This window comes from Strix uralensis, chromosome 16, assembly GCF_047716275.1.
Source record: "Strix uralensis isolate ZFMK-TIS-50842 chromosome 16, bStrUra1, whole genome shotgun sequence".
Taxonomy (NCBI): domain Eukaryota; kingdom Metazoa; phylum Chordata; class Aves; order Strigiformes; family Strigidae; genus Strix; species Strix uralensis.
In genome coordinates this window covers 18,265,165-18,281,553 of record NC_133987.1, presented here as the reverse complement: position 1 = coordinate 18,281,553, position 16,389 = coordinate 18,265,165, and the positions used below count along the sequence as shown (strand labels likewise).

The following is a 16,389-nucleotide window of genomic DNA, read 5'->3' as shown; positions in this document are numbered from 1 at the left end:
CTAAGTTGTAAGAATTTTAGATCACTTTCTTCAGGAAAAATCTGGACTCTGGAGAGGTATCAAAGTTTGTTGGAACTGGGACAAAAGTGAAGCGAGCACAATAATTATTTAGTTCATCTCTGGGCTACTTTTTTAGGTGTTGTGAAGGAAAAAGGCAAGAGGAACTGTAGTTGCAGTCAGAGGTCAGTGTAAAGAAGTCCAGGTAAATCAAAATTGTTCTACACTGTAACTAACTTGCTGTTCTCCCTTTGCCTTGTTCTTTTTTTTTCTCCCCTAGTTTTTGGTTGCCCTACCACTAACCTTTCCATAACTTCTTCACTTACTTCTAGTGTTGTTAATCCAAGGTAACCAAATGTAGTTTAGCATGTATAAATACCAGGTATAAATGCTCCAACTGGAAAAGTCTAATGGAAGTTTACAGTGTTGTACAGCTTCTTCCTTGCCTCCAAAATTCTGAAAGGCAGATAAAACATTAGAAATCTCTTGGTGAGGTTTGTGTAGGGTCTGTAACAATTGCAAAGGTGATGTGATATCAACCTAACTTGCACGTGTAATCAGGAGACTGTTTGGACAGGAACCTACCAGTGTCAATAATATGCCTCATTCTGTTTACATGAAACAAATTTGGAATTTACACAGAAAACTAATGGAGTCTCTGGTGTCTTGCAGATTTCCTTGGCTTTATCTCCTATGTATAATTAATGTAACCAAGTGAGTGAATGAGCACTTTTCTGTAGGAGTCAATAGGCAAGTATGTTTGGAAAATGAATGAACTGCTGAGATTAATTGCAAGGCTACCCGCCTGAATATCCTGTTGAGAGACTGAGAAGGAAATGCCAACCCTTTTATATCCAAAGGATTTCTTTATTAAGAGTTGTTCATAATCTAAATAACATTAGATATCAGATTGGAGTGAAGATAATGCTTTATTGTGACTGTACTAGTCTTAACAATTGAAAACTATTAATTACTGTAAGAGAACAATTCATATGAATATTGATCTTAATGTACTCAGCTAGCTTGTTAGTATTCTGCATAATGATGCCTAATTCCAATAATAATTAGAAAAATGCATTTTCTAAAATGTAGTAGTCAGCAGAAAGATTTAAATGAAAGTTTTGTGTGAACCATTTTTTTGGACAAAAAAACAAAAAATCAGATAGGGACATGATACAGTTAAGGACTTCTGGGTTTGCTTTCCATTTTTCTATTCATTTTAGAGATCATATATCTTTTGAGTCTAGATTTTTTTTTTGTTGTTTATTTTAGCAAAGTGCCTCATGCAGTATTTTGCAAGTATTTTAAAATAGATGTCCTGAAGGGAAAAAAATAATATGTGATGGTTTGGGGTTTTTTGTGGATAAGTTTTAGGAATATTTTGAATCTATTTGTTAATTCTGTCTTCAGACCTCTGTTGTTGTTTTTACTGCTACTAATGACATATATATCTGACAATATTGATCTAAAATATGAAGCCAGTCTTATGAATGGTAGATAGGAAAAAGGAAGTGCAAGAAGGAAAATCCCGAGTACTCAAAGGAAAGAACTTGTCAGCACGTACTGTCTTCAAGTTCAGATGGAGGTTTTTTTTCTTTATGATTTCTCATGAAATCAACGGGAAATGCATAATTTTTTAGATGTGTCTGAGATTGCACAGCAAATGGTCACCAATAAGATTCTCAGCTGCCATACAATCTGGCATAGCTCCTTTCTGCTCCACAGCTCCCAGTTGCATTCAGTCCATTGTCAGTGTGATGCCACTTTTTGGCTCCTTGCCCATCTGTTTTAGTAATTACTGTCATATAAACTGATATTTCTAAACTAGAAACCATGTTGTTGTGAGATAAGCCCACTGGAGTTACCTTTTGTGATGTGTTGAAGCAGTTTATTGACTTGTTACTTTAAAATATAAATGTTCTATTGACATTTCCTGCAATATATAGGGGATTATAATGACATACAGTAAATTTTTTTAAGTGCTTACTTTTTGTCATTGTAGTGGTACTTGCAGAGTTTTAGTTCTTTTTTTAAGATCACAAAAGGAAACAGTGTCCTTGAATAAAGTATTTGTAGTAATAAGTTATGTCAGACACAATTTCTTAAGTGTAAAATATACAAAGAAGTGGTTTGCCGTATCCAAATTATCCATTAGCACAACAGGACTATCCGAAATTACATCATTACCTATGTCAGCTAAAGTACAAAGATTTCAGGAGGATGCAGAGCAGCTGTATTCTTACAGAAATTGAATAGAATCAAAGGTGAGTTAAAAGAAATGTGGTGTCCAGGATCAGACAACATCCGATCATCAACTTAACCCATTAACAAACCCAGAGGCAACAGCAAAGAAGCCAACACAAATGTCAGTGGAATGTGCCAAAGAGCCAGATGCCATTGCTGGAAAATAACCACAGCTTGGCATCTGTGCCTTCTGCCTGTCAGCCAAAGAGGAAGAAAAGCTGGGCAAGCATCATTATTTTAGGGTGTGTATAGAACATGTTTCTCCTCTCTTCCCCTTACCTCTCATCATAGGAGTGTTCTTGGCTAACCTGCATCAGGCATATTAGAAACACGTTTAGAAAGGACACAGGCATTTCTGTACACATATGTGTACGTATAAAAATGTCTGTCTGTTTACATTTTTGGCATTTGGGCAGGATGGAACAGAAAAAGCGGGAGAGCAGAGAAGGGGGCAGAAGAACACAGAGCAAAGTAAAACCAGAGCAACACGTAATAGAATTATGAAAATAAATGTTTACCTTTCATACTTCTTACAGTGTTTATTTTAGTATTTTCAATAGTGAATCTTCAATAATTTCTCTAACTCTTCTGAAGTCACATCTCCTCTGTAAATCAAATTCTTGATGTGTTCTCTTTGCAATGACATTCCTCATAGCATTTTCAAAGAAGTAACATTTAGCAAATTTAATTTTTACAATTTAAACTGAACTCTTTTATGTGATTATTCATATCATTCTGTTATACCAGGATACTACATCTATATATACATCCAAATATTTCATTGCTTCTTTTTAAATGGTAGGAAAAAATTCTGTCCATGTTATCAGTAGTGAGACTTGTCTTAGTAGGCCTAACCATTCTAAACTATTAGTAAAAGTGCCTGCAAGTGATGGTGGAGCCACTGGAAACAGTGTACTGTAACTGGTAGCCTTTTATGGTTAGCTAGTAGCTAGCTATATATGTATAAAAGGTGTGTATTATCATATTCAAATGGCTGCATGTGTATGGATTGGGTGGGGGGATAAATACTGCGATTTTGGATAATTTTCACCTCTTCTGCTTTCAAGTCTGTATGTTCTGTGGAGACATTTGTGGGAAACAGAGATCTGTGAACAGTCAAAATCCTTTTTTTAAAAGTGAAAATACAACAGTAGTAAATATGAAATAAAAGTGCTAATTAATTCAGGGAAAACACTTTAAAGATATATTGATCAGAAAGAGAGAGACAATTTGAGGTGAACTGTAGACTTAAAATATACTTTCCAAAGCTTAAAAAAGCTCACAGAAGATTGTTTTTATGATTCAGCTGTCAAACATGGTTGCAAAGACCCAATTTAAGGCAGACAATAAAGGTTTTTGATGAACACTTGTTCAATATGCTACCCCATTGACAGAGCAAGCCTTCTTTTTTGTATGATAGTGCTGGATTCTGAAATGAAACACAGTAGGTAGGAGGAAGTTGAAAAGACTGCAGAAGCTATCATCTGTCTCGGAACTAAAGGATTTTTTTCCTTACTTTAAGTTTCAGTATCCTACGTCTTTCATGCATTCCGTACATACTGAAGCTGTTAAAAAGATATCAGTGTCATAGCATGAGGAATTATGAGTAAGAGCAAGTTGTGGTTAGAGCTGGTCTGGACAAAAGAGGATTATCGCTTTCTGAGTTCTTACTTAAAACCTTCAGGTCCATTTTTTTAGGTTCAGTAATCATTGCTGAGGACAAGAACTAGCAAGATGTAATTGTCAGTATTGTTTACATTTTAGCAGCAGTGGAGTTTTAAAATTTTAATAAATTGTAAAGATTTTGACAGGATGATAGAATTGGCACTGTGCAATTTAAGGTTTTTCTATCATGAGAGATCCATATGCATAGACCTTTATACTTCTTTCAGAGTTAAATCTTCAGATATCATATCCTAGAAAAGAGTCTTTATCATTGGGATTTGAAATTCCAAGTATGTCATCACGGAAATATTTTAGCTTGCCAGTATTACATTTGAGTCCTTTCTTTCTTTTTTCATTGCTTGTTCTTCTCCTTATTATAGATAGTCTAAATTTTCTTTTCACTTCACCTTTTTACACTTCAGTGCTTCAGACTTCACTATCGAAACCTTGCCACAAAAACTCAATACACGTTTTCCTTATAATTGTTCTTGACGCTTTCATATATTTTTTAATTAAGTTATAATATAGGCAGGTGCAGCGTCTGACTATCAGGAGGAGTAGCTGTAACTGAATTCTTAAAGATTTAAAAGCAGTATACCACAGGGGCTTGAATAATTTGATATGTGTTTGGTAATTTATAAAAGGTAAGTGGCTGGTTATACCAACGCTCAGTAAAAGTTTCAGAGTTTTAATATTATGGAATCACAGAATGACAGAGGTTGGAAGGGACCTCTCGAGATTGTTGACTCCATCCCTCTGCACAAAGCAGAATCAGGTACATCTGCATCTGTAGAAGGTACATAGGGACCAGGTTTTAGTATCTCCAAAAAGAGACTCCACAACCTGTGTGGACACGTTGTTCCGATGTTTGATAGATACTCCTCCCAGTAAAAAAGGTTTTCTTATCATTAAATGGGTTGTCCTGTTTGTCAGTCTGTGCCCATTGACTTATCTCATTTGCCTGGACAGCACTGAGAAGTGTCTGGCTCTATCTTCTTTCGCTCTCTTCCATCAGGTATTTACGCACATTGGAAGGATCCTCCCGAGCCTTCTGTTTTCATGGCTAAACAGTCTCAGCTGCCTCAGCCTCTCCTATTCAGATGCTCCTTTCCCTTAATCATCTTTCTGGCCCTTTGCTGGACTCAATCCAGCAGGTCCATCTCTCTCTCTCATACTGGGGAGCACAGAACTGGACACAGTACTCCAGGTGTGACCTCACCAATGCTGAGTGAAAGGGGAAGGATCACCTCCCTTGTGATCTGCTCACCGGGCCCTTTCAAACACAACCCAGCATGCTGGAGACCTAGTTTGCTGCAAGGGCACATTGCTGGCTTGTGTTCAGATTGTCCTTCTGGTCCTCCACGTCCTTTTCTATAAAGCTGCTTTCCAGCCCGTTGTTCCCCAGCCTGTGCTTGTGCATGGGGCTATTTCTCCCCAGACGCAGGACTTGGCATCACTTGGTATACTCTTTTCATCATCTTCATTACCAGATTTCATCACTTCACTTGCATTTTTAGTAGCAGTAGTTGTAATTTTTGTATGGCTTTGAATAATAAAGTCTGATTTTCAGGTTTTTCTTCTCCCAACCCCTTGAACTGTATTCTGTGAGTGATAAATCTTGCCAGTATTTTGCTATTTGCAGTTCACAGAAAGAATTATTCAAACATCTTATTACTGTTTCATTAAAACCAGTTGTTTATGCTACATCACAAAAATGGTTTGAATTCTGAATTATCATAGGCATTGGTGTTTTATGGTATTCCTGCTGAACTCCAACTATGTTGTTTAAATGTTCCTTATTCCCTTTTGCTTTTCATTTCTGTCTTATCTGAGAGATTTAATATCCTAAGATTTTTTTTTTACTGGCTATTTGGAAATGAACACATAAGTCATATGGCTCAATTGTTTTCACTAATGTAGTCACATTACAGTGGTAGCTATTAAAGGTGAGCTTTTAGAAAATTATTGAGAACTCTTGCCTTGAATTTCAGTGACAGTCTGTTGCCTTATTACTCCTTGAAAACACCAATACAAAAACTTCAGGTGGTTACATTTTAATTATATGTGTTAATGAGTTAGAGGAAGGATGGACCAAGCAGGGGCAAAGCTTTTGAGTCATTAAAAAAGTTTAAAGTACTTTAAACTAGGGAAAATGTTAGTGATCTTTTTTTGGAATTTGCAGTGCTCTATTTCTGTGGCTGTAGGTTGGAAACAGATTGGATGTCAGACTGATTGTCAGCGTTTGTGTTAGTGCTTTTATATGTGGGTGGTTTCTCAAGAATTTTGCATTTATTGTAAAAGCTAGTACGGTAACTTTCCTATAGCTAGCTATGTATTAAAATACATCAGATGTAATTAATGTATAACAAGAATTTGAAAACTTACCTTCTGTTTCAGATAAAAGGGACTCCTATAACATAATTCGCTATGAGAATAATAACATTTGAACCAACAAACCAAAAATACTAAGCTTGGTGTGTGCTGAAAGTATCTGACATGATAAGTTTTAAGTAGCTTCAGACTTTCTCTTTTCCTTCTGTTGCTTCTATCACAATAAAGACTAATTTCTGTGTGCTTGAATAAAAATCTACTGAATCAATACATGTGCATTTTTACACCTATGTCTATAGCAGATGGTAGTGTATTATCTTAGTTGGGTATGTACTTTATCTTATTGATCTACCCTATCACCACACTTTGGAATATTACGCAGAAATCTGAGTTCTGCATCACTAGAACATTTTGAGCACATAATTTACCACTTCACAAAAAGTAGAACTGAAATGGATCTTTTATGTCAGACAATTAAGACCTCTGTTTGAGCAGTTCTGTGAATTCTGGTAGGAGGAACACAGTCCAGTGTTTTCAGTATTATAATCTATGTGGTACAGGTCCCTAGGGATGCATTATTCCCTCCATACTTACTGCCCCATTCTTAGTCATCTGAAACCCTTTTCCTGTGAGCAGAACACCTATTTGTTAAATGCCTAAACATCATACAAAGTCATGCTAAGAGGTGTGTGACACCTGCCAGGAAACACCATTCCCTTCTGCCTTAGTGCCAGAAACTCCTTGATACCACACAGAGAAAGTGATGGGTTACAAGTGTTCTGTATCAACAATATGTAATTGTTCTGTATGTTGAATCAGTCCTGTTACTTGGTTACACAAATCTTGCAGTATAATTTATATTTGTTTACCTACAAATATGTTTTTCAGTTGGTGCAGCTTTGCAGGTAGATGTTTATTTGGTTACAGATTTTTGTTTGTTTTGCTTCATCTATTTAAGTAGAACAAGAAAATCACATAGTTAACTATGTAAGTTTATACTACATTAACAAATGTGGCTATAAAGTAAAAGTTGGTTTTGTTAAATTGGTAGACAGATCAGCATGGTAGAAGAAAGACTTGAGCTGGAGCTGTTTATTCTGTGACATTTTGAATGCTTGGTATGTTTAGCTGCTCTGGAGTAAATTAAAAAAGGTTACTATGAGAAATATTTGATAGTTGGCAGAATGAGAGAGCAAAAATTAGGAAAGTTCCAAGCTGAAGAAGTATGAAAAAGGTTTGTGACTTGGTTGATGCAGTAATGGCTAACAGCAGCATTTTAGGGTTAATGCTGAAAAAAAAAAAAAAAACAACATAAGAAATCCAGAAAGAGAGGCGTTGCCCTGATTAAGGCAAGAAGTAAGCATGATGTAGCCTGTGTTTTAACAGTTAGATCAAAGAACAAATTTTGGTGATGATAGAAAAAAGTCATTATTTAATATTTTTTTTTTGAGACCACTTTAAATAGTAGAATTTATAAATTTGTGTGGAAAACAAGGAAATCTGTTCTTGCACATATTTATTTGTATGGTGTAGGTTTATATGTATTTATAAAGGAAGAGTACTAAGAAGATCTTGTGAAAGACAGTGCATGTCTTAATGCATGAAATAACTTCTTTTTACTATTGGCTGTTCTGTAGGCTAATTGTGTTCTACATCATGGTTAATTCAGATAAGCATAAAGGTGTGTAAAGACATTTTTGTCTAAAGGGTACGAAACTTAGCTTTTCTACTAGATTTCTTTGGGTCCTGGTTTTGTTTAGCTTAAGGATCCTGTGAGGATAAGTTTTCCCAGGTATATCCAGTTCTGCATGAATTCAGATTGCTCATCAGTTAATATATAATGAAAAAAATGTACCACACAGTATAAAGCTAAAACAACAAAAATACAGTTGAAATCAAAAGAAATATAGAGACAGGGTAAAATATGAACTAATAAATCCTGCATGAAAGCATCTAAACACTTAATTTTACTTGTGTAAAGCTTTTGTTTTGCCATGAAATACCTAAAATATATAGCACTTTTGTATGTCTAGAATGTAAATAATCTGATGACAGCATCATTCTAAAGTTCATGCATGTTTTTAAAATGATTTAGTGTTCTATAGTTCTCAATTTTATCCAGATGCCTTATTCAGTCACACCAAAAACACATTACTGCACATTTTATTTATCATTGCATAAGGCTTAATTCACTTGCAAGTTACAACTGCACCATTTTCAGTTGAGCTGCATTTTAAACCTGCTTGGAAAAAGATAAAGATTGAGGTGATTTTGTGTTTCAGTCCAAGATTTCTGAGGTTGTGTTTTCTTGAGATAGACTTGACAAAACAGAGTACCGGGCTTCTGGCACAAATCCTGCACACTCCATACAATTAATGATTAATTTTTCCTTTATCAACTGGAGTACTAATGTTAGCATATCCGCTACTCTGATCTATTGATATCAAGGAAATTTGCTTCTAAATTTTATTCATTGAAACAAAATCTGAAAATAACCCCCAAATTTGTAAGGAATTTGTAATTTCTGTGTAGAGGAGTCAGTTGTTACATTGCTTTGGAAAAGCTTTTTCTCGTTACTGAGTGTGCATGGGATAGAGGAATTGAAGGAATGAAAGGAAGGTTTTCCTTCAAAATTTACATTTGTTGACATGAGGAATTCTTTCAAGAATTCAGTGGGTGGGACACTTAGATGACGTGGCAGAGAGTGGGTGTGTGGGTACCAGGTTGTGAAGAATGCTCCAAGTTCTAATCAGTTTCTGTCACAGAATCTTTCCTTAGAGGTAATTATCCCCAATAAACCTGGTCAAGGTCCTGCTTGCATAATTAAAATATTTTCTTCATAACTGTTTCTTTGAAATAGGATGTATATTTTTCATCATTTCAGAGCTTACGAATAATTATTGTTTTAGTTCTAGAAATTGCAAGGGGCCAGCATTTCAGCAGCAGAAAAAATTATCTTTGAGTGTATTTTCTAGTGTTAAAACCTTGTGGTGCTTTAAGATGAAAGCAAGGGGTATGATTACGTATTTAAGCATATCACATTTTTGAGATAATTTGTAGCTGGAGATGACTGCCGTTTTTTACTTATGATTTTCTTGCAGAATGATCAAAAGCTGCCATTGACAAACAAATCTATTTCTCTCTAGTGAATCTGAATGCAAGTATCAGTAACACAGCTGTTCCACCAGCTGAAGGTTCTATTATATTGCCACCACTGAATAAACTTGTAGTACTGCATACACTTGAGATACGGGCAGGTGACTATTTGTTGCTTTCAGTTGGGCTAAAGTGGACTCTCCTGTTACTTTAAATCTCTTCAGGTACCTGCCTGAAAAGGAAATGAACAAGGGATATTTTTGTAATTCCTCTATAAAGAGTCACTTAAAACCAAATTTTAGGCAAGTTATAAATGATGGATTTTGCACTCTTTCCAGCTCCTTGTGTCCTTCCAGTTTCACAGTAAATGAGGTAGCTTAAAAAATGTGACTTCTATTATTTTGAGTTGTTATCTCATATCTTTGTTTTCGTTCACATAATCATTACCAAGAGTTAGAGGGCTTAGCTTTTAGTAATAGGATGCATAAATCATTATTTCACAGCTTACTTTTGGAAAGAAACTATAATTTTGGTTTTCGAAATTCACCTTCACAATGAAGGCAGTATAACTTGCTTCACGCAGACAAGCTACCATTTGGAGTAAAGTATTTTAGAGATACAGCAGTTTTTTGTAGTGTCTTTTCCAACCTCTTATGTATTAATATCAAATCAAATCTTAGTCCATGTAACTTGCTGTTGTATTGTTTAACTGAATGTCATTTCATACCCTCCACAAGATTTTTTAAGATTTTAATACTTCCCCAGTAAGAATGTATTAATGAAAGATGACCATTTGGTATTTGGTCTACAAAATCAACTCAGGTTGTGAGCACTGACATGTTATTCAGCTTGAATCTTTTATTATTTTTTTCTTCAGGCTTTTTGTATGTCAAGGGAAAAAAATTGCTGTAGCATGTTATGAAATACTGTGCCACATGCACATAAAAATATATCATATTTGGTATTTCTGTCCTTTAGTTGTAAGTATGAAATTCCTATTGGGAATCTATATATCGTATTAGCAAAACAGTATCCATCCTGTACTATATTATTTTGGTAACACGATAGCTAGATTTGAAATGGAATCCAAAGGTCATACTTGGCATCATATTGAGAATTACTTAATCACATTTTCCTTCCTGTCACTGACCTCATCTCTCTCCAGCCCTAACTACAACTGTCTACGTCGCAGCAGGTGTGGAAACCCTCTAATATATTTGTGCAATTTCATTCTTTAAACCTACAGTGAAGAAAGTAGTTTTCAGACTGTGTATCAGCTTTTTTGTGGGGGTAAATAACCAAGGATTTGATTATTTGGGATCAGTGAATTCATTATATTAAATTGTATTTGTCATTTTTATTTTCCAGATTGTATCTCGCAATTATTGAAATTTCATCAGCAAATACTAAATTTATAGTAACAACAACAGATAAAGACAACAATAAATTACAGTGTTCACCCCCCACTAAAGCCCATTATTCCCTGCATTGCACTTCCTCACTGCTAGTAGCAAACTTGTGCTCGTAAACTTGCTTTGAGTAAGTTACATAGCCATGTTCTATTTAACAATAAAGCAACATAAACATTTTGTGTCAGGTTCAGGACTGTTGAGCATTTGAATCTTTCTTGTGCTGAGAAACAGAAATTCCTAAATTTAAACTGAACTACTGTTTTTCTCCAAGCATCTGATTTGGTCTTACTGGAGTAAAAGTTAAAATTATGCGGGACATAACACAAGTAAACTTGGGTTTAGTTTGGCAAAGGCTATGCATAAACCAAAATTAACTTATGATAGCAATAGCACACAAAAAATATTGTGTAACTAAATAAGCACTGGCACAGTATACTCAGGATATTTGTGAGTGCTGAAGGGAAAAGAAGCTTCTAGTGATTGGTTTTATTTGTTTCAAAACAAAAGAATATAAAAATTTTCTGATTAAAATTTATGTGTGTGATATAAGGAATACAGTCAGATTGATGCTTTTGAATGTATTAGAAGTTTTCTGTGGGTTTTTTAAAGGAGAAAATAGCCTTTGATAGAATATAAACTCACAGAAAAACAGTGTAGAGAGTTAAGTTCAGGCAGAGAGGCTAAGAATGACATTGTAGAATACATTTTGGTCGTATCTTGTACTTTAAGGAAGAATGTCTCCTCCAATAAAACTTTAAAAAAAAAAAGTTTTTCAGATACCACTGTATAGTTCAGATCTGAAGAATAATTTATTTTAGAGAGGTTCCCAGTACTTGTAAGGAAATGTCTTGCTGCCCATATTTCTAATACCTAAGAGCAAGCTTAATTGATAATTTCATGAGCCCTTAATTGGTAATTTCAGGAATGTTTAGAAGAATCTTAAGTTACAGAAGTTTATTCATGAAATAGAATATTCAAAATTCAGTAAAATGCAGTCTCCCGAGTTGTGTGAGATAGTGTTAGTGAATTTATTTTTACTTTGTATTCGTTAAATTTCATAAATGTGATATATTTATAATAGAATGCATTTGTTATGTTAATCTAAATACATACATATTAGAAATAACATTTATTAGGTCATCCTTCATGACAACATCTTGTTACTTTTTGCCTAATTTAAGCTTTCATTGAGATAAATAAATTTCTGTTTGGTAGTTATTCCCTTCCTCCTTTGCAGGTCAGGCCCCCTCACCCCGACCCCCAGGTTTTTTCCACTGTAATATGAAGCTTAAAACTTTTCGATCAAAATTTAAATATTATTGCAGGGAATGAGAACTAGTTTGCCTGTAATTGACACTTGGTATTTAATGTTGTTCCCTGCTGTTCCTTTGAGTTCTTTTTCTCCTAGTTGTATTCTCAGTTTGGCATGGCAGCTTTGATCTGAACTTCAGCCATCCATCAGTTGTGGCTTAGAGCATCAAGAATATCATCAAGAGACAGGGAAGCACAAACCTGGGACTATCACTCACCTTTTACAATTATTACCAGCTTTGTAATTATTACGAGTCCAGGCTAACCCTAGAGATGTGTAACAGATTTTAGAAGTAGGTAAAACATTTTGGGAGAGAGGATACCTGAGACAGGAGAGAAAGCCACTCTTTTACTCTGAATATGCTTCCAGCCAACAGAAGCTCATAATCTGAAATTTTCATATAAACATTGCTAGCAGACTAAGAAAATAGAAGAGAATCATAGATAATTGACAATACTGCATGATGTTTACTTCATGTAATTAATAATAATAATGTATATAGATGTGTGTGTATCTCCCAGGATAATTTCTTTTAATATATGTAATTGTGTATATGTGTGTGTATATATATACACATACAAACATGAAAATGATTGACAACTGGAAACTGATGGATTTCTAAATACTGTTAAGAGTGCCAGGGCTGTGTAACTTCTGGGAATAAAGGGGAAAATCACTTCAGGTCACCTTTTGGTTCAGTGTCATATTTTAGAAATCGGTATGAGTCTGTCTTGGTGCTGTGCAATAAGGCATCTTCCTTTCCCCAGTCTGTCTGACATGGTACCAAATGTATGTTTGAAAAAACATAGCGAGGGTTTTTTTTTTAAAAAAAAAAAAAAAAACAAACAAACTATAAAAAGAATATAGCAACTGATATTCTAGAAACTGGGTATTAAGTTTCTCCTATGTAATCCTTTTGGTTGATTTCCGTGTGAACAGAAATCTTGCACCATAAAGATGAAAGTTCAAGGCTTCTTACTTGGCAGCAAGGACTGTCAACAAGAAAAGCATTCATTATTAATAATGGAAAAAAGTCATATCATTTTTCATCTTACCCAGGGAAGAAAAGGACAAAGAGACATCAACACATTAAACTGTGTTGCTAACCCATTCTGTCCTCCCTAAGCCATAGTAATGAATGTGATATATGCAGGCAGAGACAACGTACACTGCCAAAACATGTATATTTGTCATGCAATACAGCTTTCCTTTTTGGTTATGCTAGTGAGAGGCAATATTTGTTTACACAGGAAACTGAATGTATTTTCCAGCTGTGAATTTTGTGTCAGGGCACCAATTTTTCAATGAATTTCATCTCAGTTCCTGGGTGTTTTCTTCATAATTGCATAGATAATGTGTCATTTCTGCATCTGAGGTTAGTTAGATAATCTAAACTCAGAGTTCCTGTACAGATTGGTTGTTTTAGTCCAGGTTAAGTATCTAGGTTTGTGGTTAATGAATACAATCTGAATACCTCACCTCTGTTCTGAACTACAATAAGAATATATAAATACATAGATATTTTTTATGATGAATATGTATACTTAAAACAGTGTCAGGATGCTTCTTGTTTTTTAACTTAGCAGCTTTTGCTTAATTATGTGTAAATTAGCTAAAAAGGTTCCCAAATATAAATTTAGAAGGAAACATTATGCTTCTCAGAAACATTTCTAGGAGATACAATCAAAAGCAACTTCTATATTGCAGACTCCAAAATATACATTCCAGATGTTCTGACATGAAATAAATAAAAATACTTACTGTACTGGAAGGCAACTAAATGTTACGTAGTTAACATGTTCAACAAAAAATAATTGATACTTATGGTACACTACCACTGTTGCTTCTATACAGAATTTCTTAAGGGACATAACCATCAATGTTTTCTAAAAAAAAAAGTTAACTGTTCTGAAGCAAAAAGCAAAACATTCTAGTGAAATTAAAACTGAAGTACAAGAATAAAATGTTCAACTAATAGTAAAAAAACCCCAACCAACCATTAAGACTCATTAATATTATTCAGCTTTATGAATTCTGTAGCTAAGGACACATTACTCAGGCAACATTCACTTCATACACTGGTCTTCATTTTGCCCAATGTTCTAAAGTAGTTTTGTTAAATGCGTGTATTTGGCTGTGCAGGCAAAGACATACACAGAGTGACGTTAAGCGGGAGTGTGTATCTGTCCATGCAAAGTTCATGTGGTGTCACTGTAACGATGACTGAGAAGCTGTTCGGAGTGTAGGTGAAGGACATGTCCCCAGTGGTGGCATGGAAGGAATAACAAGAATTATCAAGGCCTGAGTAGAGATTCAGGACTGCTGCTTCACTCTATGTGAAGGTATCTGCTGCATTTCTTTTAAGGCCTGAGGCCTGTCGATTCTTAACCTATTTCATATTGGTGCATGCCCGTGACTAAGGGTCTATCAGCCTAATATATCTTTACCTCTGAGGAATGACCTTTGGTCATCCAGTCCCGATGATTTATTGCTTGTTGGGATAAAAACCTCTAGCTACAAGGAAAGCTGATGTCTTTTCTAGCATTATTTTCTTCCATTTATATTTTATGAATGAGTAGTAGAGCCTTATGTGCGGATGGTTCCTCTGACTCTCAAAACCAAGTGAGTGTCCTGAAATCCACTGCATATTTTGACACAAGCGAGGGATGATAAACATTGGCAAGGGGGCAAGCAAGAGGCGTCAGCGTTTGAAACGCATAGCTGAACAGAGCTGAGCTGGGGGTAGCCCAGCTATCTCTTTTTCACACTAATCAAATAGCGAGGGATTTTCAACTTGATTAGATTAGATTAACTTGATAAATTTAAACTTTTTGGAATGAAATATTTGAGTTTACGCAGTTCCCCTATACTTCTTAAGAAACGTGAAATAGTTGTTCAGTTATGTGAGAAAACAGCTAAAGAAATGCGATATTTGTGTTGTGGGTTTTTTTAATTAAAAAAGGAAAAGAAAATTCTTAATAGATTCTAGCAGTCTTTGATAGGTGGCCAGAGAAGGGTGGGACATTTTTCATTACTTTGGCCCTTTACAACCAGTCTGAATACCTGCTCAAATTTGACTGAGAATACTTGTTAAATAACTCCAAAGTTAATGGTTAAAGCCTCTGGATTTAGCCCCTTCTGAGCATCTCACCCGTCCTGGTACGGATGAGGCCGTGCGCGCAAGTCCTGTGGGAACAGCTGACTGTTCTGCCCCTGGCTCACAGTTTCAAGGTATCTGACAGGACTGTATGCGGCTGTCCCCGGTGAATCCAAGTCCTCTGGCCTGCGAGCTTTTTGTGTAAGGGGTTTTGGGCCAGAGTGGAGCAGGGCACTGGAGCACAGAAGAACCTGTTCTCTCTTTGGTTCCCTCCTGATGACACTGAAGCTTTGTAGAGAACGGAAGTGTTTGATTTTGTTGGAGCAGGGATGAATGCTAGACTAAAGAACAAAAGAGAATGAATGAAGACAAGGAACCAAAGGTTTCTTCTTTTGTGGTTCAGTCATTCCTGTGGGACATACTATGTTATTTCGACTCTACGTATTCTACGATGACTGAGAGAGGGTCAGGGTGTGTGTGGGGAAGATGTATGTAATAAAATAGTCAGGATGTATGAATTCACATTACACAGAGAAGCTCAGTTCTGGTGTTTCACAGGCTTTCAGCATTTAGTTCACAATCTTCGTAACGGACGTAATGTACTTTGGTCAGTATACTTTGTATGGGAATGTGTCAGTTTATAAAATCATTTGTGGTGGGTACATGTGAAAAAGTAAAAACAGTAAAAAATTAAAGTTTCTCCAGTAATTAGGACTAACCCTGTGTGTACAACACCATTTTCTTGGTCAAATTTTTGGTTTTAGCTTGAATGGAATAAAGGAGATCTAGGGCAATCTCAGAATTGAGCAAATACTTTGCCTGTAATATTTTTCCATGAAGGTAAATGCTAGGGAGAACCTAGTAACTCAGATCAGTTTTCCATGTAAAGTATTAGCATTTGCAGTTTGTTTATGATTTCAGGGGAGGGGTGTAGGCTTTCTTTATATTAATATCATATGCCATTACAGAGGCCACAGGGTGAGTTTTGGTTTATTGTTTTATCTCTTAGTAATACATCTCATGAATCCCTAACTAGCAATGATTTTTCTTAAGCATTCTTTAAAAGCATTTCTGTAGACAACCTGATCCTCATAAACAGGATTAAAATGGCTGATGAATTATGCAGCAAGGCTGTCTTGTTCCTTGACTAAGTCTATTTTATGGCAATTGAATTATTTTGGTAAGATTTAGGTAAATAAGATTGTTAAAGTTTGCTTTATTCAAATGTGTTTCTT

At 35.3% G+C, this 16,389-nt stretch overlaps 1 protein-coding gene across 29 annotated transcripts in view; it reads left to right on the top strand.

The window, feature by feature from the left end:
* Positions 1-16,389, top strand: part of RBFOX1 (RNA binding fox-1 homolog 1) — a 919,785-nt gene that overhangs the window by 602,067 nt on the left and 301,329 nt on the right. The window contains exon 1 of one of the 29 annotated variants that reach the window (XM_074885645.1): positions 163-182. The exons of 27 other annotated variants lie outside the window; for them this stretch is intronic. The gene's annotated coding sequence lies outside the window, so the exon portion shown is untranslated. Of the gene's footprint in view, positions 1-162; positions 203-16,389 lie in introns of those variants that run through there. One more of the 29 variants, XM_074885616.1, reaches the window with a different exon arrangement.